Source organism: Panthera pardus, unplaced genomic scaffold (assembly GCF_024362965.1).
Source record: "Panthera pardus isolate Hobbes unplaced genomic scaffold, ASM2436296v1 HiC_scaffold_2, whole genome shotgun sequence".
Taxonomy (NCBI): domain Eukaryota; kingdom Metazoa; phylum Chordata; class Mammalia; order Carnivora; family Felidae; genus Panthera; species Panthera pardus.
Genome location: NW_026526765.1, coordinates 35,824,021 through 35,850,745, shown reverse-complemented (window position 1 = coordinate 35,850,745; position 26,725 = coordinate 35,824,021). Strand labels below are relative to the sequence as shown.

At 36.8% G+C, this 26,725-nt stretch overlaps 1 long non-coding RNA gene across 4 annotated transcripts in view; it reads left to right on the top strand.

The window, feature by feature from the left end:
- LOC109275886 (uncharacterized) overlaps positions 1–26,725 on the top strand; it is a 79,828-nt gene that overhangs the window by 37,764 nt on the left and 15,339 nt on the right. For 2 of the 4 annotated variants that reach the window (XR_008423695.1, XR_008423693.1), the window contains 3 exons: positions 1,394–1,530; positions 7,214–7,307; positions 10,193–10,343. This is a non-coding gene — a long non-coding RNA (uncharacterized LOC109275886). The remainder of the gene's footprint in view (positions 1–1,393; positions 1,531–7,213; positions 7,308–10,192; positions 10,344–26,725) is intronic. The other 2 variants (XR_002084424.2, XR_008423694.1) reach the window with 2 other exon arrangements.

The window sequence follows — 26,725 nt, the reverse complement described above, 5'->3', positions numbered from 1 at the left end:
ATGTGTCAAATCCAAAAAATCATTGCCAAGACTTAGTCAATTACTGTATAATTTCTGTACAGTTTTGGTTTATTTTGTTACCACACTGTGAATCCTTAACTCTAAGCAACAGTTTATAAATGAGTTTGATTGTTTAATCCAAATCTACTAATGGTTTGAAATAAGTAAACATATATTTATTTAGAATCTATTAATGATAATGGATCATTAAAATCAACTCTCTAAAGAAAATTCATACACATTAAGAGTTCTCAGGAGTGTCACCTAAATGTGATTCCCTTTTGAAAAACAGAGAGCAAACCATAATAAGCAAAATAACATTTTAAAGTAACTTCTGTACTGTTAATTATTTCAACCAATAAAAAGTTGCTCCTAGGGGTGCCTGGGTGGCTCAGTCAGTTAAGTGTCTGACTTTTGATTTCGGCTCAGGTCACAGTCTCACGGTTCAGAAGTTCAAGTCCTATGTCAGGCTCTGCACTGATAGTGTGGAACCTGCTTGGGATTCTCTCTCTTTATCTCTCTGCTCCTCCTCCAGTCATGCCTGCTCTTTCTCAAAATACATAAAAAAATAAATAAAAATTAAAAAATAAAAAGTTGCTTCTAGTCATCAAACTTTGATATAACAAAGAATAATAATAGTATAAATAATGTGATGCAAGTTAAGAGGAAAAAAAGGATACTCCATTTACTGAAAGTCATTTAACTTGTCATGCAGACAACTTCATGAAACACATGTTCAGATAAGATTTAAGACACTGAAACATATAACAGTTACTAATTCTTAATATATAAATAAAACAGAGTTTATATTAAAAGTCATCCAAGAAATGCAGATTCATATTGCTTCCTAGAAATTTCTTTTGATGTAATTGGCAAAATGAAGAAATGTGACAACATCCTAGCTTTGTATGTGTATCTTTTAGTTGCCTAGAGAATGCAAACATATTTTAAAACCCAGAAATGATATGGATCTAATTTCTGTTTTACTGTCTTGCTAAATTAAGTGGCTTTAGATAACATGCAGAATATACCTTTTTTTAAAACTGAGAATATAAACTATTTATAACAGTTACTTTTATTTAAACAGAAAGACATAGGCATTTATGTGATTCCTCAGGCCAGCACTGTTTTGATGTGACAAAGAAATAATCATCAAAATGCAGCTCCTTAAGTAAGTGTCTGATTTCACACTTTAGGAAATGTGCTATCTTTCTGGTTGAGCCGGCAAGAATTGAGAAAGATTAAGAAAGTGTTTAAAGATGTTCATTAAAAAGTAGTTATAAAAATGTGAAAGAGACACAGCACCAAGCATGCCAAACAGAGTAAAACTGTCATCAAAAAGATTCAACAGCTATGAAAAGAGTTCTTCAAAATCTGCCACATTTTTTTCCAGATAAGAAAATCTATCAATTCCAAATGTCCACATTAGTCATGCATAAAGGCACCAACGTTTCACAGAAAACAAACAAATCTATCCCAACGAACCCTCGCTGTTTATCAAATTCACCAGAGAGGCTAGAAAAAGTCGAGGTAAGTTTTAGTTCTTAGTGAAGTTTTTAGTCCTAAGGTGTTTTTCCAGAACATGAACATTATAGCTATTTGGTTCTCCTTAAATTTTTTTCATCGCAATTTTTATCATTCTACTTTTATTTTTTTCAATGCATTGTTTTAAAAATTACAGAAGTACTACATACTCATATTAATTTGCGAAATAATACAAGATATATAAAGAAAAGGTTAAAATTCTTTTTTCCTCCTCCAAAATCTCTATGTTTATTGTCCTGGGAAATGTGCTAATAGCCTGATGTGTTTTCTCCACCATGGTTTTCCCTCCTCATAAATACTTATAAACTTTCATATACATGGATATTCATTTTTTATTTTTTGCTCTTATTGCACTTGAATTTTTTAGAAACCAAAACAATAGCTCTGAAATTTGCTTTTTAATTAATTAACTTATTTATTAGAGAGAAAGAGAGTGCACACATGAGGGCGCAAAAGCAGGGGAGGGGCAGAGGGAGGGGGAGAGAGAATCTTAGGCAGGTTCCATGCCCAGTGCAGAGCCTGACTTGGAGCTCAATCTTACAACCCTGGTATTAAGACCCAAGCTGAAATTAAGAGTCGGAGGCCTAACTGACTGAGCCACCCAGGTACCCCTGAAATTTGCTTTTAAAAAAAAAATGTTTATTTATATTTGAGACAGAGAAAAACAGATGGTAAGCAGGGGAGGGGCAGAGAGAGAGAGGGAGACACAGAATTTGAAAGAGGTTCCAGGCTCCAAAGCCATCAGCACAGAGCCCAATGAGGGGCTCAAACTCACAAACCAGGAGATTGTGACCTGAGCAGAAGTCAGAGGCGTAACCAACTGACCCACCTAGGCACCCTTGAAATTTGCTTTTTAAATTGAACTACATGTCCCTACCATTCAGATCAATATAGTTGACGATTAGCACCATTATTTTAATAGCTATATAGTATCTATAGTATGGTTAATCATTTGTGTGTTATTGTGTGTGTGTATGCGTAGGTGTGGGTGTGGGTGTAGGATATTCAGGGATCTCCCCTCCCCTATATTTTCCCACTACCAACAATGCTGAAACAAATATTGAACATGTATCTTTATGCTTTTATTTCTATGAAACATATTGTCAAAAATGAATTGGCGAAGTCCAAGGATGAATGTATTGTTACTTTTAAAATTATTTAAAACATGGGGCACCTGGGTGGCTCAGTTGGTTAAGCGTCCGACTTCGGCTCAGGTCATGATCTCGCGGTCCGTGAGTTCGAGCCCTGCGTCGGGCTCTGTGCTGACAGCTCAGAGCCTGGAGCCTGTTTCAGATTCTGTGTCTCCCTCTCTCTGACCCTCCCCCGTTCATGCTCTGTCTCTCTCTGTCTCAAAAATAAATAAATAAAATAAATAAATAAAATAAAAAAAAATAAAATTATTTAAAACTTAATATCCAAAATGATCTTGTAATTTACACTTGGGACACTTAATTTGCATCTTTCTATCAGTAAGATGGAGAAATATTTTATGCTTATAGATCTTTTGGAATATTGTTTTCATGAATCACTATTATCTATGATAGACAGCACTTTATATTGTTTGTCTGTTAATTTTAGACATTCTGGGGAGCATACAATAATGTATTAATTTCTTAGCTCTTAGAGTCCCCCAATTCTTTATTACTTTGTGACGTCTTCTGAAAAAGTTAGTCAACTGAAATTCTTACTCATTAATTCATTATTTGGCTCTTCATCCCCTCTGATGAGCCCTTTAGTTAAACAATTTTATTTTTCACTCTCAGTATGTCCAATTGGATATTTTATGTAACTGTTTGCTCCTACTTCATGTTATCACTGTTATAAAGAGAATCTTTATTCTCTTACAGCAGTTCACGGACAACAGGCAGGTGTCCCGCCCTGGGAGCCAGTTCTGTGGAGGTCTCTGCTCTGACACTTTTTGAACCCACAGTTGATGGTTCACAGGAATTTCTCTCAGACACTTAAGTCTCATTTGCATAACATAAGACAGTTTTTCTCTGTTTCAATTTGTTCCAAAAATGGTTTCTAATGAACTCTAAGCTGTAACCACTTTTTAGTCTGAATAATCTTTAAAATCCACATTTCTCATAAAATCTCAAACTTATAATTAAAAAATCATTTACTCAGGGATAATCACTAAATATACACTCAACTTCTTTACTACCTTCTTTAATTCTGTCAGGTAGATTTTATAATCATCCCAAACTAGCATTGAGGGCTGTCATTTAAGGCTAATATGTCTTCCTCAAATAGAGTATTATTTTCTAAAACATACTGAGAACATGATACATTATTTAAGAGGCTTTGTAAGAGCTTAAATGTCTAATGATTCATTTATCAGGGAAAATTTCATCGAACAAAAAAATGACACCCGCCTCACATGCAAGCATTTATGGAGAATTTATTCCCTGTAATTCTGAGATAATTTAGGCATTTAGATTATTTCAGCAATTCTCCCATAAGTGCAGCTTTTGTTATGTCTCCTAGGTCAGTTTTATTTTTAGTTTCTCTTTGACTCGGGCTACTTATAAGTGATTCTTAATTTCCAATATTACACCCTTTATTGTTAATTTCTAATTTTATTAGATTATCTATCATTAGAATAAACACAAGTGCCTTTGGGGATGTGTCGAGTAAGAGATTGCTACGGCTGAGGTCAGAGAGGTCTTTTCCTGCTTTCTCCTCTAAGGTTTTGATGGTTTCCTGTCTCACATTCAGGTCCTTTATCCATTTTGAGTTTATTTTTGTGAATGGTGTGAGAAAGTGGTCTAGTTTCAACCTTCTGCATGTTGCTGTCCAGTTCTCCCAGCACCATTTGTTAAAGAGACTGTCTTTTTTCCATTGGATGTTCTTTCCTGCTTTGTCAAAGATGAGTTGGCCATACGTTTGTGGGTCTAGTTCTGGGGTTTCTATTCTATTCCATTGGTCTATGTGTCTGTTTTTATGCCAATACCATGCTGTCTTGATGATTACAGCTTTGTAGTAGAGGCTAAAGTCTGGGATTGTGATGCCTCCTGCTTTGGTCTTCTTCTTCAAAATTACTTTGGCTATTCGGGGCCTTTTGTGGTTCCATATGAATTTTAGGATTGCTTGTTCTAGTTTCGAGAAGAATGCTGGGAGAGAGCCAAAGCATAAGAGACTCTTAAAAACTGAGAACAAACTGAGGGTTGATGGGGGGTGGGAGGGAGGGCAGGGTGGGTGATGGGTATTGAGGAGGGCACCTTTTGGGATGAGCACTGGGTGTTGTATGGAAACCAATTTGACAGTAAATTTCATATATTAAAAAATAAATAAAAAAAAATTAAAAAAAAAAGAATAAACACAAGTGGTTTTTTTTTTTGCTCCCACAAACAAACAAACAAACAAACAAGCAACTAGTAAACCCTTACCCTCCTAGTAGCCATGTGGGAGAAGTCTCTCTCCTCCAGGTTCTTTCTACATGCCAACTGCTTTCTCTCCTAACTGCCAAGGCTGGAGAGAGTTCAGGCCAGTAGCACAGCGTCCCTCCAGTTCTAACAGCGCTGGCATGAACCAACAGTGCCACCAAGAGCAAGCCCAGGCATAGGCATTTTGCAAAGGAACCAACAGGATTCTGCCACTTGAAGTACACGTGTAAGATTTGTGCCCATTTTCTAAGCAGTTGTCTTCTCTGCCAATAATATCTTGGCTTCTGCCTGGTACCAAAGAGAATGAAGTCCTATAGCCCCCTGGATCTCAGAAAGAGCCTGCTATGTCCCCTCCAGGGGAGGGCAGCATGCCTCTCAGTATTTTGTAAATGCCCGGAGAGAGAGAAGGGAGGACGATGGCACCTAGGAGTGTGGCCAAAATGCCACCCTCCTGGAATTTCTCCAGCTGTCAGTCTAGAAAATCTAAATCAAATGTTTGAGTAGCGATCTTAAACATAGACGAAATGATCACATTGTCTCTGGTAGAGATCTACATGAATGTTACAAGTATGTTTTTTGAAATATTAATAGGTGATAAGTCAAGTACAGCAAGATTACCTAAATAAATGCATTTGGAAAACAATTATATCTGAAAAGTTTCTTTCCTGCAAGATTTGTAAGAGGCTTGAATATGAAAATACACACTTAATTGCTGTCAGAGGTAGAGTTCATGGGGTTTCTGATTATTTTGATGTATTGTTATTTTTTTTGTCATATTGTTATTGTGGCTGCTCATGGCATTGTTTTAACACCATTTCCAAGACTGTATTTCTACAAAACATACTTTGGAAAAAGTTGGCCTTTACTTTTCCTCCAAAAAATTACTGAATATATTATTATTTTAATTTTCAAGAGGGTTATTATACAATTATAATTTTAGTACAATTACACAATTTTAAGTATTGAAATAATTTATGTATTTGATAAAAGTAATCAACCACAAATTATTTCCACAAATTATTTCACAATTTTAATAGTCAAACTATAAAATAGGGGATAGAATACAGAATTAGCCTGTCTCCCATCCTAAAATCCAGTCTGACTCCCCAGAAGTTAACACACACACACACACAGACACACACACAGATTTTCTAATGAAGTGTTTTTAAACATTTATACAAATAGGCCCATATCCTAATCCCTGTTTGGGTCATTTTCAGAATACTCTTTTTTCTTAAGTTTATTTATTTATTTATTTATTTTGAGATAGAGAGTGTAAGTGGGGGAGGGGCAGAGAAAGAGGGGGAGAGAGAATCCCAAGCAGGCTCTGCTCTATGTAGAGTCGGCAGAGGGGCTTAATCCCAGGACTGCTAAATCACTGCCTGAGCCAGTATCAAGAGTCTGTCACTCAACCAACTAAGCCACCTGGGCGCACCCAAAAACAGTCTTAATTGTACCTTTGGATATCTCTGCATTACCTGCACACCACTCACTTTTAATAACTTTATAATATTCTATTATATGGGTATGCTTAATTACTCCTCTACTGAAAGGCTTTTAGATTATTCCAGTTTTTCACAATTATAAACAAAACAGAAATGAATAATCCTGTAGATGATTTAGATACACTAAACAGTATAAATTTTTTATAGGCTAGATTTCTAGAAACGGAATTCCTGTGCTAAATATCAAGCGTATTTTTAATTAAAAATTATCTTTGAAAGCAATTATAGCAATATAAACTTCCAACCGTGTAGGAGACTGTGTGTTTATTCACATTCTTGCCAGGAATTCTCACATTTTAAAATTATTGCTAATCTGATCCCTGGAAATATGGAAACACTGAAAATGATGAGTAAGGCTGGGATCTTATCACAGCAATAAGCTGTTTTCAGTTCCTTATTTGTGAACTCTTGATTTTGTACATTATTCCAATAAAATTTTAGAGTTTCTTATTTATTTGTGAAAGATTTTCTCTATTAAGGAAATTGGATTTTTTTTTACTCTGTTGTATAATATAAATATTTCCCAAGTTTGTTTTTGTGGTTGTGTTGTTTTTATTTTGTTTATGATGTCCTTATTGCAAAGACGTTTTAACATTTATAAATCAAATGTTTCTACTTCTATGGCCTTTGGGTTTTGAGTCTTGTATAAAAAGGCATTTCCTATCAAAGATTAAAAAAAGAAATCATTTAATTTTTGTATATTTTAATATTTGTATGTGTATGTGTCTGTGTGTGTTTACATGTTTGATCATTAGAATTTTATTTTGGTATAAATAGTTATGTAGAAATCCATTTGATGAGCCTCGAAATGACTGTGAACTCAACACCTTGTCTAAACCTTTATGACGGACCCTGAACCATGGGCACCCAGGTAAACTCCTCCTGAATTCCAGGCCCACAGAATCTGTGAGATCATAAGTACTTATTTTTAAAAGTTTTTACGTTTTGGAGTAATTTGCTCTGTAGCCATAGATAACTGACAATATTCATTTAATCAATTTTTATTTAAGTTTTTTTTAAAAGTCAAGATGGGACGGTGAATTTTGCCAAATGGCCTTATTTTTTTGGCCATTCAACTTATTAATATGATGAATTATATTCGCAGATTTTTAAATAATGTATCATCCTTATGTTCCTGGAACAAACTCCATTTTAAAAATATTAGTCTTTAGATACACTGCAGGATTATATATATGTGATTTACTTGAGGTTTTACATTAACATTCATAAATGATGTATCTATATATGTTTTGACTGTCAAAAGTTTTGGCAGTCTACACTTGGAAAAAAGTTTAAAGTATTGGAATTTTCCATTCCTTCAAAGTGTAATTGACTTCACCTGTGACTCCACTCAGGAATGGTGTGTTTTCAAAGTGAATATTTGAAAATCCTCTCAATTCTTTACTATAATTGTGTTTAGATTTCATATTTCACCTATGGCAAAATGTCGTGGTTTTTTTTAGAAAACTACATGACATCTGTGTTTTAGTAACTGAATAGAGTTGTACAAAAGACTTTTATATTTCTTTTACATTTCTAGCCATCCCTGGTCATTTCCCCATGTTTAGCTCTCGACCCTAAACTGATGCGAGCTGGAGGTAAACACCTCCACTTCCTGCTCACGCAGGTGGGACAACTCTTATGTATGATCTATGGTCTGTCATTATCCCTAGCTGGACAGAACCCTGTTGTCCAGAGCACAGATCGATTCCATATTGTATGACATTCCATCTGGTGATTTTTTGGATCACCTCCCAAGGAAGCTACTTGGACTGAAAGCCTAGTCCCACTGTCGAAACCCTGTTGAAAAGAAATGTAGACACCCACCCCAGAGACTCTTTTCCAGCAGTGCCATAGCAGAATTCGTTAAAGCTTTATTACCATTAATTGTGAGTCTTATTCTTTTTTCCCAAGGTCAGAAGAGAGAGAAATTAGACGTTGTGGGAGGAGAGTCAACGATGAGAAGAAAGCTCTTTGTAGGGATACTATTTTCAAATTTAATGAACACAAATAGCACTGCTCATCATTTCATGATTTATTGTGATTGCTTTTTTGAAAAATTTTTTGAACGTTTATTTAATTTTGAGAGAGACAAAGAATCCAAAGCAGGCTCCAGGCTCTGAGCTATCAGCACAGAGCCTGACGCAGGGCTCAAACCCACGAACCACAAAAGATCATGACCTGAGCCAAAGTCAGCCACTTAACTGACTGAGCCACCCGGGTGCCCCAAGATTCATTACGGTTATTGAGTAACAAAGATTTTCTATATTGGTATAAAATATTATATTATGTTTTAAAAAAGAACAATTGCTAAAGAAAACTAAAGCCATCATAATTCTAATTTGCCCTTCTTGATTGACTTTATAGAAAATCTGCATTGGCCTACACTTTATCTTCAGAATCTAATATAATGTTCTACAATTTGAAGAGCTTTATAATTACTCACAACAACTTGGGATTTACAATTCTCTATACAGTATGGGCTTGTTTCAAATAATGAAAACTGATGCCAAAGAAAATCCAATAGAATCTTAGTATTTAAAAAAGCAGTCACAGTACCCCAAAAGGACAGACATTGAAGAAATACTTATTAATCTGTTGCTTATATAACAGAACTAATTGATCCTTAGAAGATGAAACTCTCTTGTGATTTACCATAACCTTAGTTATATCAGAGGACTGCAATGTTCACTACTGGTTGTAAGACACAGGGCATTTGTGACAGCCCATCTCTTCCAATTATGGTATTGGCTGAAGAAGATTCAGAGCAGTACTTAAGTTTTCAGATGAGCAAACCTTATTCTTTCTGATAATGACAAGCTCCCTGCTCCTAACATTCATACCTCAAACACATTGATACTCTCTTACAGGGAGCTGATTATCTCAGGAAGGCCAAACATTTCTGGTCTATTTCAAGTGGGTGTTTATACGAAACAAATTTTTTGATGCATTTTCCCTGAGAAGTGATTTACTTTTTCCATGATCATTTAACCACACTTTTTGATGTCATCTTATTCTTAGTTATGTCCCTCTCCTCCATCCAAATTCACACCTCTCAAGGAAGCTTGTGGATTTTGAAGATTTACTTAGCCTAAAAATTCATATAAAGAATGCCCTTGTGAGCATCTGTTTTTATTAATCTGGATTCAATTCACGTTTGTTCTCTATAGGCTTATACTTTCACTCTCATAAGATAACAACAGACAATTTTACAGGAAAAATAATATAATTCTTTTTACTCATATTCTTTAATAAAACCCACATATGTAAGAGGAAATACATTTTGAGCGGGCTTTGAACACTGCTATTTTTATTAATGTAGATTTTTCCTTTGGAAAGTTGACCTATTATTTGCAAAAGTGTAATTCAGAAAAAAAAACTTCTAGTAAAGTAGGGCTAAAAATTATTGTTAATAGGCCTATTTTTCTTCCTTTGCTCTTTAAAAATATGGCCTCAATTAATGAAAGCTTGCAGAAAGAAAATTTAAAGAAGTTCAGTAATTACATTCTCTATGTCATCTTTTTAGCTAAATTGTGTTCTGTTATGAAAATTAACTGTGGTGTTTAATGTATTTTTTTCTCTAGATAATGTTCTAAGAAAGTAAGTTTCTAGAGAAAACTTTCAAATGTGATGGCAAACATAAGGAGCTATTACCTACAGATAGAGATTTGGTGAAATAAGTACAAAATTGTATACAAAATGGTGAAATAAATAAAATTTGCCATGAACACTCACATACCACTTATTCTCTTGAAGGTAGGAGAGAGGGGACCTTGACCACTGTCCCAGAGCCTTGGATAAAGTACCAACTCCATCCCCAACGTGGTCTGGGAAGATACCCGAAACAAAACAGGACTGGAAATGCCAAGTGCACATTTCACAAGTGAGTCAAGACACAAAATGACAGGTAATTGCTCAACTTCCACAAACAGAGTCCAAATTAGAAACATTATGGGTCGTGTTGCAATTCTGATAGTAAAACCAGTCATATCCAGGAAGTCACAGACATTATTATTGATTGACCTTCTATGAGTCAAGGAAGTTAACTGCAGTATTTTTTCATTAATATAATACGAAAACATATTTAACTCTATAAGGCCATATTACATATTTAACTCTATAAAGCCATATTCTTTTCGTCAAGGAAGTTAACTGCAGTATTTTTTCATTAATATAATACGAAAACATATTTAACTCTATAAGGCCATATTACAGGGTGACTTTTAAAATCTACTTCATATTCAGTCTCCTCTAGGAAGCTTCCACATTGTTCCCCTCAACTCAGTCCAGGATGGATGTCCTTCCCACATCCTTCTGTAGTTCCCTTTTTCTATACTTTCCCTACTTTGATTGCCTTATTTCTTGCCTGTCTCCTCCAGTGAATTCTATGCCCTTCGAATATAGAAATCATACTCAGGCATCTTTGTGACCTAAAATTATATTATTGCCTCAAATAAGATAAGGTCCCATTCTGTGCTTATTTTCTAAATGAACGGGTGAATGACAATTCACTGCTCCAAGACCCTGTTACTACTGTCTACCCTGATAAGCTGCTCACAGCTTATTCTCAACTAATCAAGATTTTAACTGATATAGGTTGCCATGTTTTTCCTTTAAAGGGTATCTGAATTTTCACTGGGCACACATTAGAATCTAAAGAAAATCTGGTAACAAACTTTCAAGAATTGTAATATTCAACTGGGAGGTACTATTTTAAACAGAGACATTCTATATAATCATATTATGTAGACAGCCTGTGCCATCACTTCGTAAAACTAGCCTAGCTTTGTTGTTATATAGAAATGTACAGATATGTATATTTGGAAAGAGAACCAACGAGTCTGATGGATGCTAAGAGCCATAGAACTATACTCCTGCAATTGAACCTGACTAGATAAAACTTCCTTTTGGTTTTCTTGGTAAGGCCTGTGGTATGAGATGCAGTGAAAGAAAAGAGGGAAAATACCCTGTCTTGGCCGCAATGGTACAGTGGCTAGTTGTGCCCTTAGAAAGCATGTGTCTACTGTCTGCTGAGACATCTACTTTTTGCTGTTTTGCTTCTCACCTGGTAATGATTCCAAACGTATGATATTTGAAAAAGACGTAAGTCATTAGTTCCCAGTTAGAACAATTCTAAAGCAAGCAATGTGTTTGGCATTTTCAGAAATGCTTTATTGGAACGATCAAGGAGTTGAAAGGCTGGAGTTAGGTATAATGATCATTTCCCTTAAACAGAAGAAGGTCATGATGAAAGTTGCTTTTTATCAGTAATTAGAGTTCTATAGCAGCAACATGTCCTAATTATGATATTTAGACCATTAGCAGATGAACAATGTTATTTAGATTCTGCTACGGAAAATCACCCCAGGCCATGTGGCATCTTATGGAATGATTGAGTATAATGCTATTTGTGGTCTACATCTCACACACTTACCCAACCCGCCTCACATACACACTCCATCTGGACTCATTTATTAAGGGCACTTTTGTGTTCAACACAGAACCTGAGAAGTGGCACCTCAATCGGCTTGGAGATGAAAACAAACATCCCTGTGCCTTATTAAATTTTGCACAACATGGAAAACATTATGAATGGTGAGATAGAGTGAAACTTCAGTATATAACGAGCAACGAACATTTATGAATGACCACAGTCCCTTTTGAATTATACTTTCAGAAACACAGGCAAGGAAATCAGGAGGATCCAGAATCAGAAATTAGAAAAATATAGAAGTTGTTTCAAAATGATTTGCCCAGCATATTTTTTTAGGCTAACTCATCAGACATATTCACTCATCATTCATATTCAGGGTCATGCATTATACGAGGCATTAAGAATAGGAAGAATCCTTCCCAAAAGATGCTTTTGCTTAAACGACTCTGAAATGTTAAGACAAAAAATTCTGTCCAGTGGACTGTGAAATGGATTGTTGGTACAGTTTCCTGGACAGTTTTGCACTTTTTCAGAGTGAGAAGGAAATAACACTGGTTTGATGTTCCCACAGACACAGCTGGGTGGGTGTTGAGCGGCATGGAATTTCCCTGGTTTAACTTGTGCTGTTAGTCTGGCTTGGCTTGCCCTGGGCTGGCAATCTAGTGTCACTTGACCCAAGCAGAAGCTCAATCACTTTGGTCACAGGACAACAGTACTTTAGAGTTTAAGAGCTCTTTTGTTTCAGGAAATTTTCCCAATTATTCAATCTAAGGTTTCATTTGTTTAATGACTTCCTCATTTTACCATCTAATGTGCTTCCCCATGCCTTCATCTTTTTGCCTTTTTATTTTGTTTAGTTATTCTTTGGTCTAGCTATGGTTAATTTAATCTTTCCTCCTAAGTCAATGCCTCTAACCCCTGGAGGCACAAGGCCAAAGGCCAAATGACTTTAACTGCCAATATATAAAAACTCTCAAAGGTTGGTGAGGTGAGTGTCATTACTGAAGACGTGTAAGTGGTGGGGCGGGAATGTCTATACCGTAAGGCATAGTAAAGTGTCAACTCAGAGTTGCAATCATTCAATATGAAGTCCTTTTATTGGGGGTAGTAGAGCTTTTAAAGGTTTTTCCTTTCGTGTTTATTTAGGCATTTTGTCCCATTAATTGGGTGGGAGGGATTGAGGAGTTTATAGGAACAAGTTCAAGGAGCACAAAGCAGAGCTACCCTGGGTGATGTGTGGCCGGCCACTTGGAGCTCTAAGAGGGAATGTGTTTCGTGGGAAATACTTAAACACATTTCTATAAAATGTTTAACAGAATTTGTGCACAATATAGTAATACTTTAAAAGTTTTACTAAGCAGCTTCATTCCTAACCTGTAGTACGACAAACATATAGAGCAGTGGAAGAAATCTCACAGGCTTTAAACATGTCGATATGTGCCCATTGCTCCTTTGTCAAATATGTGATTTTCTTTTCGTCAGAATCAATACCAGATGCATTAGAGTACTCAATAAATGTTAGTTAAATGGAAAAATTTTTCTTTATATTCATCACAATTTTCTTTATTTCATTATTTGTGTTTTTTTTTATTCCATGAACTCTAATCTTATTTTGTCAGTCCTCTTTCCTCTAAGTTTTAATTTTAAGCTTTCTTTACATTTTTCTCCAATATCTTCAGGTTTTGTTGTCAGAATTTACACTTTGTACTCCCTCTGTCACTTATTCACGTTTGTCTTTGTTCCATTTTGGACATTTTTTTTTCTTTATAATTCCTTGCCACTGCGTGTTGCCTCTGCAAGTGAGCTTGCACCAATTTTCATTTTAAACAGCTTAGGGGCTTCTTCGTGGCTTAGTCAGTTGAGTGTCCGACTTTAGCTCAGGTCATGATCTCGTAGTTCATGGGTTCGAGGCCCACATAGGGCTCTGTACTGACAGCTTAGAGCCTGGAGCCTGATTTGGATTGTGTCTCCTTCTCTCTCTGTCCCTCCCCCACTCACACTCTGTCTCTCTGTCTCTCAAAAATAAATAGTAAAAAAAGAAAGAAAAAATGGGGGCGCCTGCCTGGGTGGCTCAGTCGTTTGAGTGTCTGATTTTGGTTCAGGTCATGATCTCACAGTTCGTGGGTTCAAGCCCTGCGTTGGGCTCTGTGCTGACAGCTCAGAGCCTGGAGTCTGCTTCAGATTCTGTCTCCCTCTCTCTCTGCCCCTCCCCTGCTCATGCTCTGTCTCTCCCTCTCAAAAATAAATTAAAAATAAAATCCTTAAAAATAAATAAATTTAAAAGACAGCTTTAAATTTTTCAGAGAATTATTCAAGTCCTGTTTTAAAATGTTTCATAAAGTGGTTTTTACAGAAATCAGAGATTGAAAAATGTGTGGTATTAGCATAATATGTCACTTTTTTCATTCAACGAATACACAACTGTTTTGAAAATCCTAGTTCTTACCTTCAAGGCAATTTTTATTTTTTTATTTTGTTTTTAAGTTCATTTCTTTTTAAGAGAGAGAGAGTGCACAAGTGGGAGAGGGGCAGTGAGAGAAGAAGAGAGGATCTGAAGCTGGCTCTGCACTGACAACAGAGAGTCCGATGCAGGGCTTGAACTCACAAAGTTCAAGTGAGATCGTGACTTAAGCCATAGTTGGACACGTAACCAACTGAGTCACCCACGCACCCCTTAGACAGTTTTCAAAGTCTTTTCAAAGGTATTTCATTACCTGGGAAGTAATTCTCATATTTTCATATTTTATAGTCTATCTAGCACATAGTACCCATTCAATAAATGAAAATTACTTTATTATCTGATATACTTTGAGTTCTAGGAAACCATTTTACATACAAAGGAGAACATAAGATTGGAAAATAAGGTGGACTGTCTCCTCCTCTTTTGAGCGAATTTGTCTATCTTTTACACTAATAATCAGTTTCAGAGTATTTAGAGAAATTTGTTGGTCCCTTTACTATAGCCAAATGAACATCTACCAGCAAGTGCAAGAAAATTCTTCCACTGCATCTATTAGGTTAAACTGCTTTAGATATTTGAGGATTGGTATTCATGGAAAATGCCATGTTATGAGATTTCTAAATATAGATGCACACAAATTGTTATTAAATATTTCCAAGCACCACAGGTTGAACTAGGTTATCACTCTCTGTGCTTTCAGATATCTTAACGATTGATTTGAAACGTCACATATTTCCTCTAGGGGTAGCAGCCACCAAAATAGTCAAAATTACTATACTGGCATGTCAGGTCCAGTCTGGCGGGAACACATAAACATGATCATCATTAGCAAATATGGGCCAGATGTTCATCCTCTAAGAATCTATGGGAATGATTACTTGTGTTATGGTGTACAGTCAGTCTTGACATGAAAAAAACAAACTTAATTTAGCATAGAAGAAAGTACAAAATTGCAAATGATCCTACTGCACCTCTGGAGGAAAGAAACGATATGAGATTTTCTTAAGTACCATTGGTATTTTGGATATTGATAACCATTAAGTTGTCCAACAACAGTAATCTTTCCATCTGTTCCTAATTGTAACCCCTATTGTATCATCTGATCTACTTTATTACAATGGCCTAATTAAAAATTTTTCTAATATTTATCTATTGTTGAGACAGAGAGAGAGAGAAAGGGAGAGACAGAGCATGAACAGGAGAGGGGCAGAGAAAGAGAGGGAGACACAGAATCGGAAGCAGGCTTCCGGGTCTGAGTTGTCAGCACAGAGCCTGATGCGGGGGCTCAAGCTCACAAGCTGTGAGATCATGACCTGGGCCAAAGTCAGACGCTTAACCAACTGAGCCACCCACGCACCCCTGGAATGGCCTAATTTGAAAGAGAACTTTTTTCTTTTTTTTAACTTGGATATACCTATTTTCTTTCAGTTACTCTAATTTCGTCTACTAATTTTACTATGGGAGACAATCAATGGACAATTTCTTAACTATCCTTCCTTGTTTAAAAAATTACTATTTTTTTGTTTAATGACTATATTCTAGCATACCAACTGGCTTGAAGACAGAACTTCATTAATAACCTTAAAGAATATGTCACTTGTGATATTTCGGTCTACTTTGTTTTCTTCTCATTAGCATGAAGGCCAGATAAAACTTACTTTTTTTTTTTAATAACAGCTCTGTTCATAGCTGGTACTTTTATCTTATGTTGTCATAGAAATAAAAGCTCAGTATTATACATTAAAACATGGCTGCAAAATAAAAGAATATAGAAACTTCTCCTGCAGAAAGATTTTCAAATACTGTGCTTGAGTAGCAGACTATGGTGAATTATATACCCGGTTATAGTGAAGTAGTCATTGAGTTATGATTGCACAGCCATCAAATATTAATTTGGGGGCATTATTAAAAATTACTGTAAGGGCATGTACCAGATAATTCTTCATACATCTCAATTCCATGCGTAATCTTTCACTGGCATATTTGGAGCAAAGGTTTTCGGTGAAGCTGGATGTAGATTGTCTATACAAACCACACTGAAAAGAATTGAGACTCAGTTCAAGAGTGTATACTTTCAAAGTCATGCCATAATATGTTCATCAAAACCTATATAGTTGTGCTATATAGTCACAGTCTTAAAATGTATTCTACTTAGAGTCATGTATGTAATGGCGTATCTGAAGATTGCTAAATGGACAGGATTAACCAAGCAATGTTCAATGACTTTGAAAGCATTTGATGGGGCACCTGGGTGGCTCAATTGGTTAAGCGTCCAACTTCAGCTCAGGTCATGATCTCGTGGTTCATGCGTTCGAGCCCTGCGTCGGGCTCTGTGCTGACAGTTCAGAGCCTGGAGCCTGCTTCAGATTCTGTGTCTCTCTCTCTCTGCCCCTCCCCTGCTTGTGCTCTGTCTCTCAAAAATAAATAAACATTTAAAAAAATTTAATAAAGCATTTGAAAGCATGTTTAAACGAGCTGATTATTATCTACGGAGCGTATGAGTTCTATGTTCATGAGTCACAGAGTCATGAACACTGGTGGATACCAAAATCGATATGATCACACCCCCTCATATAATGTCAAACTTCAGAATCCTGTAGCTAATGAATCAACATGTTTTACTTTTCTTAAGCATTTTTAGCCTGAAATTATATTAAAAGTTCTCTGGTGACAGTCTAATAATTACTTTTCACATTCCAATAATACACTGCTTAAAAGTATTTTAAAACTAAGCACTTTGTACTTTAAATATACTTTATTGCTAATATATAGTTCTTAGCCTAATCAATCAAATATCTATCAATGTGTACTGTGCAAAGAGCATGTTGCCAAATTTCCCTGGGCTTATTCTTTTATGCACATCAGAGATTAAGTTTCTAGTCTCTTGGAGCTCAAAAATTAGCCACAGGTCCTAATACCACTTGAATTAGTCACATTTAGGTGTAGAAGAAGGTTAATTGAGAGATTAAACAATAGCACTGGCATAAACTTGAATTTCTTCTTTTAATCTTTATTAGAATAATGGTATTAAATATACTTGGATTTCTCTGATGAATTTATCTTGTGAATTTAAGTATATGTGCTGCCGAAGCAAGCACTATTTTGTGAATTTAAGGTTCTTAACAAATTAATAAAGCCACTCCTTCCTTTAACTCTTTTTTTTTTTAACTTTTATTTTATTTTTTTCTGAGACAGAGAGAGACAGAGCATGAACGGAGGAGGGGCAGAGAGAGAGGGAGACACAGAATCGGAAGCAGGCTCCAGGCTCTGAGCTGTCAGCACAGAGCCCGACGCGGGGGTCGAACTCGCAGACCGCGAGATCGTGACCTGAGCTGAAGTCGGACGCTTAACCGACTGAGCCACCCAGGCGCCCCTCCTTCCTTTAACTCTTATCTCAACTCCTGATGTCCCAAAGAAATACCACTTAACTTCTGGTCTCACATTTCCCTCTAACTGGTGTCAGTATGGTTTTTGACACTTAGCCACTTACTGTGTTTTAATATGATTGTCAACTAACTTCATGCAGGTAACTCCTGATAACATCCTCTCACACACTACCTTGTATTTATTGGATGTTGGATATTTCTTTTTCATCTTCCTTACTTTCTTTGTGTAGCACCTAGTAAACTAATGTAAAAAACTACTATTTGAATTAAGAATACATTTTTATTGGGGTGCCTGGGTGGCACATTTGGTTGAGCATCTGACTCTCGGTTTTGGCTCAGGTCGTGATCTCACAGTTTTGTGAGTTCGAGCCTTGCACTGGATCTGTACTGGCAATGCAGAGCCTGCTTGGGATTTTCTCTCTCCTTCTCCACCTGCCCCTCCCCTGCTTACTCTGTGTCTGTCTCTCTCAAAATAAATAAACTTAAAAAATATTTTTACAAAGATTAAATTTTATTTAACATATTAATGAATTCTCATAAACCAGTGAATTTCCATATATGTTTATACATATGTATGTACATGTGGATTTACATATACATATGTAAATAAGGTTTTCTGTGTGAGATAATTAAAGGATCAGAAAAGAGTAGGAAAAAGACACATATTTACACACCTAGTAAAATGACCAAATCCAGAACACTGAAACCACCAAATGTTAGCAAGAATGTGAGCAACAGAAATTCTCACTTACTGCTGGTAAGAATGCAAAATGGTACAGCCACTTTGGGAGACATTTTGGGGTTCCTTACAATCCAGCAATTGTGCTCTTTGGTATTTATCCAAAGGAATTGAAAACATGTTCACACAAAAACCTGCACTCAGATGTCTATAGCAGGTTTATGCATAATTGTCCAAACTTGAAAGCAACCAAGATGTCCTTTAGTAGGTGAATGGATACATGAACTGTGGTATATTCAGACAATGGGAATGGTATGCCCAGCACTAAAGGGAATGAGTTATCAAGCCACGAGAAGACACGAAGAAACCTTAAATGCATATTATTAAGTAAAAGAAGCCAGTATGAAAATGCTACACACTATATAGTTCCAATTGTATGACGTCCTGGAAAGGCAAAGCTATGAAGACAATAAAAAGATCAGTGGTTGACAGCGGTAGAGCGAAGGAGGGAGAGAGATGAATAGGCAGAGCACAGAGGATTTTTCAGGTCAGTGAAAATATTAAAATAATGGGTATGTGTCATTATACATTTGTCCAAATCCATGGAACCTACAATATCTACAGTGAACCCTAAGGTAAACGACAGACTTTAGATGATAAGGATGTGTCAATGTACTTACATAAGTATATACTTATATCTATCTATCATCTATCATCCATCATCTGTCTATCTAATTAGTAGATAGCTTTATATATATAACTGTAAATAGATAGCACTATTTACCAAGGGAAATAAAAGTTCCATATTCATCATAGAGCTGAAAAAACTACTATTACCTATTTATTCTTCTTGCTCAAGTCCTTCTCTCCAAATGCCTTCATTAAATGGGCTCTCATCTCATTGGGCTGAAGATAAGAAACAATTTTTGAACTATTTTCAAACAATTTGTCCATGTAAAATAGCTTATACATGTTTATTTTGAGTCCTTAATGATGGATATAATTAGAGGGGAGAAATTTCGCAATGATACCTTGGAAGGAATACTGGTAGTTGTCAGTAGGTTCTAATCACATGCATGGCTTAAAGAAAATGATTGACAAAAATCTTCAAATCTTAGTTTAAGTCCAAATGGCTGGATTTTCATACAAACATACTAAAAGTTTATCCTTTGTCCAGTGTCCTCAGGGCTGCAACTGCCCAAACCAAACTGAAATTTGATTAGAAAGTTTGCCAGATTATCATGCTAGCTTGAGTTCACCAAGCCTTTGACCTGAGGAAAACTGGAATTCTGAAAATTGGAATAGGAACATACAGAAGGAAAACAGCCTCCCGTGGACAGTGAAATTGGCTCCTTTCCTGTAAATAGGTCTTAACTCTAAGATACTGACTTCCCTAGGTGGAAGGATCATGCCAGGTTCTCATGTCACCTCACATTGCTCCAGACCTATAATCAGAACTAGAATCAAGAATATTTGAGCAGAGAACCTACAAACAAAGCCCCTGGGATGATAAGATTTTGATAATTTATATAATTTATATGGATACAGATGTGGAGAATACGTGTAAGAATGGAATATGAAAACTCTAGACATAAGAGGGAAAGGAATAATTTTAGAACAGGTTGAACTAATCAATACAGATTCAGTCACCAAGTTGGTCCTTGATTCACTATGCTAGCTAGAGCAGTTGGGTGTGGTTCTTCTTTTCCTTTTCTTTCCGTTTTTTCCCTCCCAGTTTGGTTAACTTTACCCTGAGCTCAAATTCTTCAGTATAATGTAGAGGAAAAGAATGTAGAGGCTCACAGATTAGTAAATGTTGGAGAGGAGTGAACACAGCAGACTGCTCAACTGCTCCCTAACCATGCTCTCTTAAGGGGCCAGCATGTATTCACTACTCCAAGGTTTTGAGAAATATCCCGGGGAGTGGAGTCCCAACATCTCTTAAAGGTGATGCTAGGGGCTGCACTCTGGAAGAAAGTGATGCTTGTGTGTGATACTGCACTTGAAAAGGGCTCCTTGATACATTGTGATACTAGATTCCAGGGTGTCAGAAGATAAGGAATGGAGCATACCTGTTAGGTTGAGTCACAGTGACTCCAAAAAGCAGCAGTATCAGCAAAGGGATCAGAATGGTATGGGCCATAAGGTACTTTGTGGTGGTATATTGATCATTGGGCCCCTGAAATGAACAAAGAACTGAATAAACCCTAGACTTAGTGAGTGGAGGCCTTACCTAAGTCACCAAAATTTATACTATTTCTTCACCCAACTTCCAGACGTGGGTTAGTTCAAATATCTAGTGGTCCTCTGACCCAGAGAGGGATAGAAAATTTTGAGTTTGAACTCTGTTTTTATATTCTAAGTGTATACTTTGACTCTCCTTTTTAACGCTTTCCCAAAGGGATCTGTGTCTATTTACCAGAATAACTGTTTCTTTGGAAAAGACAGTGATGAATGACAATCATATATAAATTATATAATTTATTATAAGGAATTAGCTCATATGATTATGGATGCTGAGGCTGAGATCTAGAAAATCCAGGGGTGGGGTGCCTGGGTGGCTCAGTCAGTTGAGCATCAGACTTCGACTCAGGTCATGATCTCACAGTTTGTGGATTCGAGCCCTGTGTTGGGCTCTGCACTGACTGCTCAGAACCTTCATCCTGCCTCAGATTCTGTGTCTCCCACTCTCTCTGCCCCTCCCTCGCTCACACTCTGTCTCTCTCTCTTTCAAAAATAAATAAACATTATAAATTTTTTTTTTTTTTAGAAAAACCAGTGGTATAGTTCTAGTCTGAGTCCAAAGACCTAAGAACCAGAAGAATCGGTGGTTTAAGTTCTGGTCTGTATCTGAACTATCATTTGTCCTTGTGTAAGTTCCAGTCTGAGGGCAGGAGAAGACTGATGTCTCAGCTCATAAAGTTAGTGAAAATTCTCTCCCTTCTTCCATTTTTTGTGTTTAATTCAGGCCTTTAATGGCTTGGTTGATGCCCAGTTCCATTGGGAAGGGCGATCTACTTTACTTAATCTATCCATTCAAATGCTAGTCTCGTCTGGAAATACCTCCACAGACACAGCCAGAAATAATGTTTAACTAAATATCTGTGGCTCTGTCAAGCTGACACATAAAATTAACCGTCACCAGCAGACTGGGAGGACTGGTAGAAATCATTGTTTGTACAGATATTCCAAGTCTTGTAAGAAGCACCTTCACCAGGGCAAATACTGTCATTCTTTCAAGAGACTGTGCATAGCAGGTGTTGAGGAATAGGAGCCAGATCAGAAGTGGAAAAACAAAGATACATGTCATATGGCAACTGTGGCTGACAGTCTGGGTTGAGGGTGAGGCATCCTTTGGAGAACTCGAAAGGATAGTTGGAGGGTACACTATAAATGGAATTAAGGCATTGCATGAGTGGATGGGCACTAGATGAGGAGCCTGTGGTTGGGAGATTAATATGATTTAATATTAATATGGTTTAGTGGTGTCTGGGTGGCTCAGTTCGTTACGTGTCTTACTTTGGCTCAGGTCATGATCTCATGGCTCGTGAGTTCGAGCCCTGCATCAGGCTCTGTGCTGACAGCTTGGAGCCTGGAACCTGCTTTGGATTCTGTGTCTCTCCCTCTCTCTCTGCCCGTTCCCCGCTCACATTCTGTCTCTCTGCCTCTCAAAAATAATAAATAAACATTTAAAAATTTAATATTAATATGATTTAATCTGTACCATAGGAAATGCCTGATGATATGTGGTTTATACAAAAGAAGGAGCATTTATACTATAAAGTGCTATATTGCTGTATGTTATAATAGTTACTGTATATGCTCACTTCTGTCTTACCTTTAACATGCTTCTAATCCTTTTTAATGTCCATTCCTAACTGCCTTGCACACCCATTAGCTAGTCTTCTTTTTGAGAGGTGGGAAAACTAAAAGACTATATTTTAGGTTCCTACTAGCATATTTAAAACTACTCAATTTACAACATTCAAAACATATTAGCTGATTTATTTCAGGAAGGATTTAAGGTACTTTATCTGTGGAACCCACAAGATTAAAAAGAAATAAGTGAAGAAGTTACAGTTACAAAAGAAAACACAGGTAAGAAAATTAAATTAAAATTTGGATAAAGATTTATCCAAAATGTCTTGTATAGTCCATAGGGGTGTGTCACATATTTGATTTTATTCTTCATGGTAGCAAAGATAAAACTGGAATCTTGATCCGTTATATGCATCAACATCCATAAAATAAAAACTAATTTCCCTGAGTACATATGGTTAATCCTTCTACTGAAACCTGAGGGAAATTTCTTTCATAAAATGAGACGATGTAACATAGTGAGCATCAACCATATTGTAAATATGATGATGAGATTCTTAGAGATGTTTATTCTAGGTTGAAATGTAAGTGGAGAGGTAATAGGAAAGCCAAGATTAGTAAATTCTAATCTTTGAGGGACCAAACAATCTACCACATGTGATTCAACTCCTTGTAGGTCTGGCTCCCTCCCAGAATAACATTTAGAACATCTAGAGCAATCAGACAATCTTTAGGAATATCATCTCTTATAATCATGTCTATGAGATGTCATCAACAAAAGTTTCAGGTTATATTTCCCTGCAGTGCCCTAAAGAGGTGAGGTGATTGTTAAGTTGACTCCAGTAAAAGACCAACAGTATCATCAACAATGTCAGTGTTGTCTGAGTTATGAATATTGCAGAATTATATCAGGCAGAATGCTAAGATGGCCCTAAGATCCTGCCGACAGTCACTTCCAGTATAATTTCCTCCACTTGGTTGTGGGCAGTACACATGAATATGATGGCTATCATTTCTGGGATTAGATTATGTAACATGGCAGGGAAACGTGAAGGGATTTGCAGGTATAATTAAGTCTGTAATCAGGTGATGTTAACATAATCAAAAGGAAGATAATCTTGGGTGGGCCTCACCTAATCAGGAAAGCTATTTTATTTATTTATTTATTTATTTATTTATTTATTTATTTATTGAGAGAGAGACAGAGCATGAGTTGGGGAGGGGCAGAAAGAGCGAGACACAGAATCCATAGCAGGCTCCAGACTCTGGGCTGTCAGCACAGAGCCTGAGGTGGGGCTCAAACTCACAAACCATGAGATCATGACCTGAGCGGAAGTCGGATGCTCAACCGACTGAGCCACCCAGGTGCCTCAGGAAAGCTCTTTTTAAAAGGCTCAAAGGAGTAGCCACAGGCCAAGGAGCTGCTCTTCTTGGCTTTGAACAAGCAAGTCTCCATATTGTGGAAAGGGTCATGTCTCGTGAAAATAAAAGGTGGCCTATAGGAGATGAGAGCAATCCCTGGCCTGGGCAATAGGTCAACAGAAGATTCAATGATTGTTAGGCAGTTATGTTTTCAAAATTTTAATTAGCATTTCCTTGAAGTAAATTGATAGAAGATGTAGACATATGTGGCAATGATAAAATACTTTGGATGCTTCCAGGCTTTGAAAATTAAAACAACACAGCAATGGGTTCTTCTGAGGTTTCTGTTTAGATACTCTGGATTTTAGTAATTGCTATCTCTAATAACTGCTTGGAAACACTGAAACAGAAGAAAAAATGAATGAGGATTTATGAGAGGCCAACTAAACTTTAAAAAAACAATAAAAACTGTTTTGACCTGATTTAGGGTGTAAGTAAAGCATAATGTGGTGTACCAAAAATACATTTAAAAGATGCGTGCCATCTCTCAACAATAGCCAAATTATGGAAAGAGCCTAAATGTCCATCAACTGATGAATGGATAAAGAAATTGTGGTTTATATACACAATGGAATACTACGTGGCAATGAGAAAAAATGAAATATGGCCTTTTGTAGCAACATGGATGGAACTGGAGAGTGTGATGCTAAGTGAAATAAGCCATACAGAGAAAGACAGATACCATATGGTTTCACTCTTATGTGGATCCTGAGAAACTTAACAGAAACCCATGGGGGAGGGGAAGGAAAAAAAAAAAAAAAAAAAGAGGTTAGAGTGGGAGAGAGCCAAAGCATAAGAGACTGTTAAAAACTGAGAACAAACTGAGGGTTGATGGGGGGTGGGAGGGAGGGCAGGGTGGGTGATGGGTATTGAGGAGGGCACCTTTTGGGATGAGCACTGGGTGTTGTATGGAAACCAATTTGACAGTAAATTTCATATATTAAAAAATAAAAAAATATATATATAAAAAAAATAAATAAAAGATGCGTGCCATGAGCATATATAGCAATAACCATATGAATATTTTGAAGGATTCCTACAGAAAGAATAGCCAGGAAGAAGGAAGATAATTAAGGAGTTGCTCTCTGAAATATCCCAGGGTTGTTTTTTAAAAGGCAGGGCTGTGGGAGAGAGCAACTCAGGGTCCAGAAATACAGCAGTAGCTGCCCATTGCAAAGCCAGACCTACTCAGGCAGACTGCTTAGTAAATGTGGATCAGAATGAGATTTTTATTCATAATGGTTAATTAGAAGCTAATTAAGAGGATCTATTGAGCCTAGAACTCCCTATAGTCTTTGTCTAACCTCCTGCCTGCTCCTCGGGAGGATGCAGCTTTGCCCTGTGGACAGCAGGCAGATGTCAACTATGGACAGCAGTCACGTGTTAATGGGCTGGATACATTGGTGAGTAATGCTTCACGTAATAAGGAAAGTGCCCAGAGTGCGTACAGACACGAAACAAACCCTCTGGTTGCGGGGAGTCTTGAGGTGTGATGGTGAACAGTTGCTCTTGCCACAATAAAAACCTTCTGTGGGACCCTGCCATGGCCCCCTTGAGCTGGCCAGGCTGCCTGTGGCTTTGGGGCTTACTCCACTCTGACAGCTAATATAAACATGCTAATGCAGCTATGGCAAGAAAGAAAGTTCAGAAGAGAAGACTGTGATAAAGGTGATCAAGCCCAAAAGAAGGAAAAAAGAAGTAAAGGCAGGGGGAAAGACACATTTTTCTTTCAGCCTTTTAAATGCAACAATCCACTTAACAAGAGGGAATTAGAATGTTGGGACCATGTAGTTTCTGTGAAAATTCATCATTTTAATGATGAATTGGACTCAGGCTTCAGTTGTGTGAAAACTGCTTTCACCAAGCTGTGTGTGGATTACGTTTTAATACTTGTAAGCAATAATTATAATTAGCATGAAAAGGATTGATTGAATCTCTAAGAGCTAATACCTTTTACTGTGTCAAAGATTTTTACGTTAATTACTTATTTTTTTTCCATAAAAATCCCAGGAGGTAAATAGGGCTACCATCATTATTTTTATCTGAAAGACAGAAAAATCAGACTGATGTGGTTAAGGAACTCAGCTGAGGTGGTTTGGGGAAGCTGGTATGAAAGAAGCTGGGTTTGCTCCCAAGACAATCCTTTCTGTCACAAGACTATTTTCTTGCTTAAAAGAGAATAAAACATTTTTATTATGGCAAGAGAAAGCCATTTTGCAAGAATATTACTAATTTCATTTCTAGCTATAACGATATTCCTACAGTGTTGGAGATAAAGCAGTATAGTTTTTTCAGGAAAAATAGAAAAAAAAAATGACAGGCCAGGGACAATCACTCTGTAATTAATAGTCACAAGTTTCAGACTTACTCTCCACCTCTTTCTAAGCAATTAACTCCCCAGGGTGCTGTGTTTTGGTCAAGTAGCGTCAGGTGGCCTCTTTAGGGGCACCTGGGTGGCTTAGTTGTTTAAGCATCCGACTCTTGGTTTCTGTTCAGGTCGTGATCTCAGGTTCGTGGGATCGAGCTCTGTGTTGGGCTCTGAGCTGATAGCACAGAGCCTGCTTGGGATTTTCTCAGTCTCTCTCTCTTTCTCTTTCTCTCTCTCTCTCTCTCTCTCTCTCTCTCTCTCTGCCCCTCTCCCACTCATTTTTCCTCTCTCTCAAAATAAATAAACTTTAAAATTAAGTAGCCTCTTTAATATAGACGGCTTATTTGACAAAATGAATGACAATACAGGGAAATACACGGAATCAAGAACAGTGTAGTTGATCTCAATATTTGTAGAGTTTTGCTATTTACTTTTGACTATTTACAGATGAGCCCCAAGATTTAAGATGCAGAATTTGTCATGTCATCAGGCATGTCTTTCTGTCACCTGCACCTTTAACTTGGTAAAGCAGAAATTGTGTAGAAAGCTATATAGCCCATTGACTTTTTCTGATATAAAATCACCTTTAAGTATCTTAGGACTATTATTATAATGCTCAGCTTTATAGCACTGCAAATGTCTCAAGGCACTGAGTAATACAAATGTCAGATAAGCCAGCTTTGTCTCTATCACAGAGAAACAGAAACAACATGTTAAATC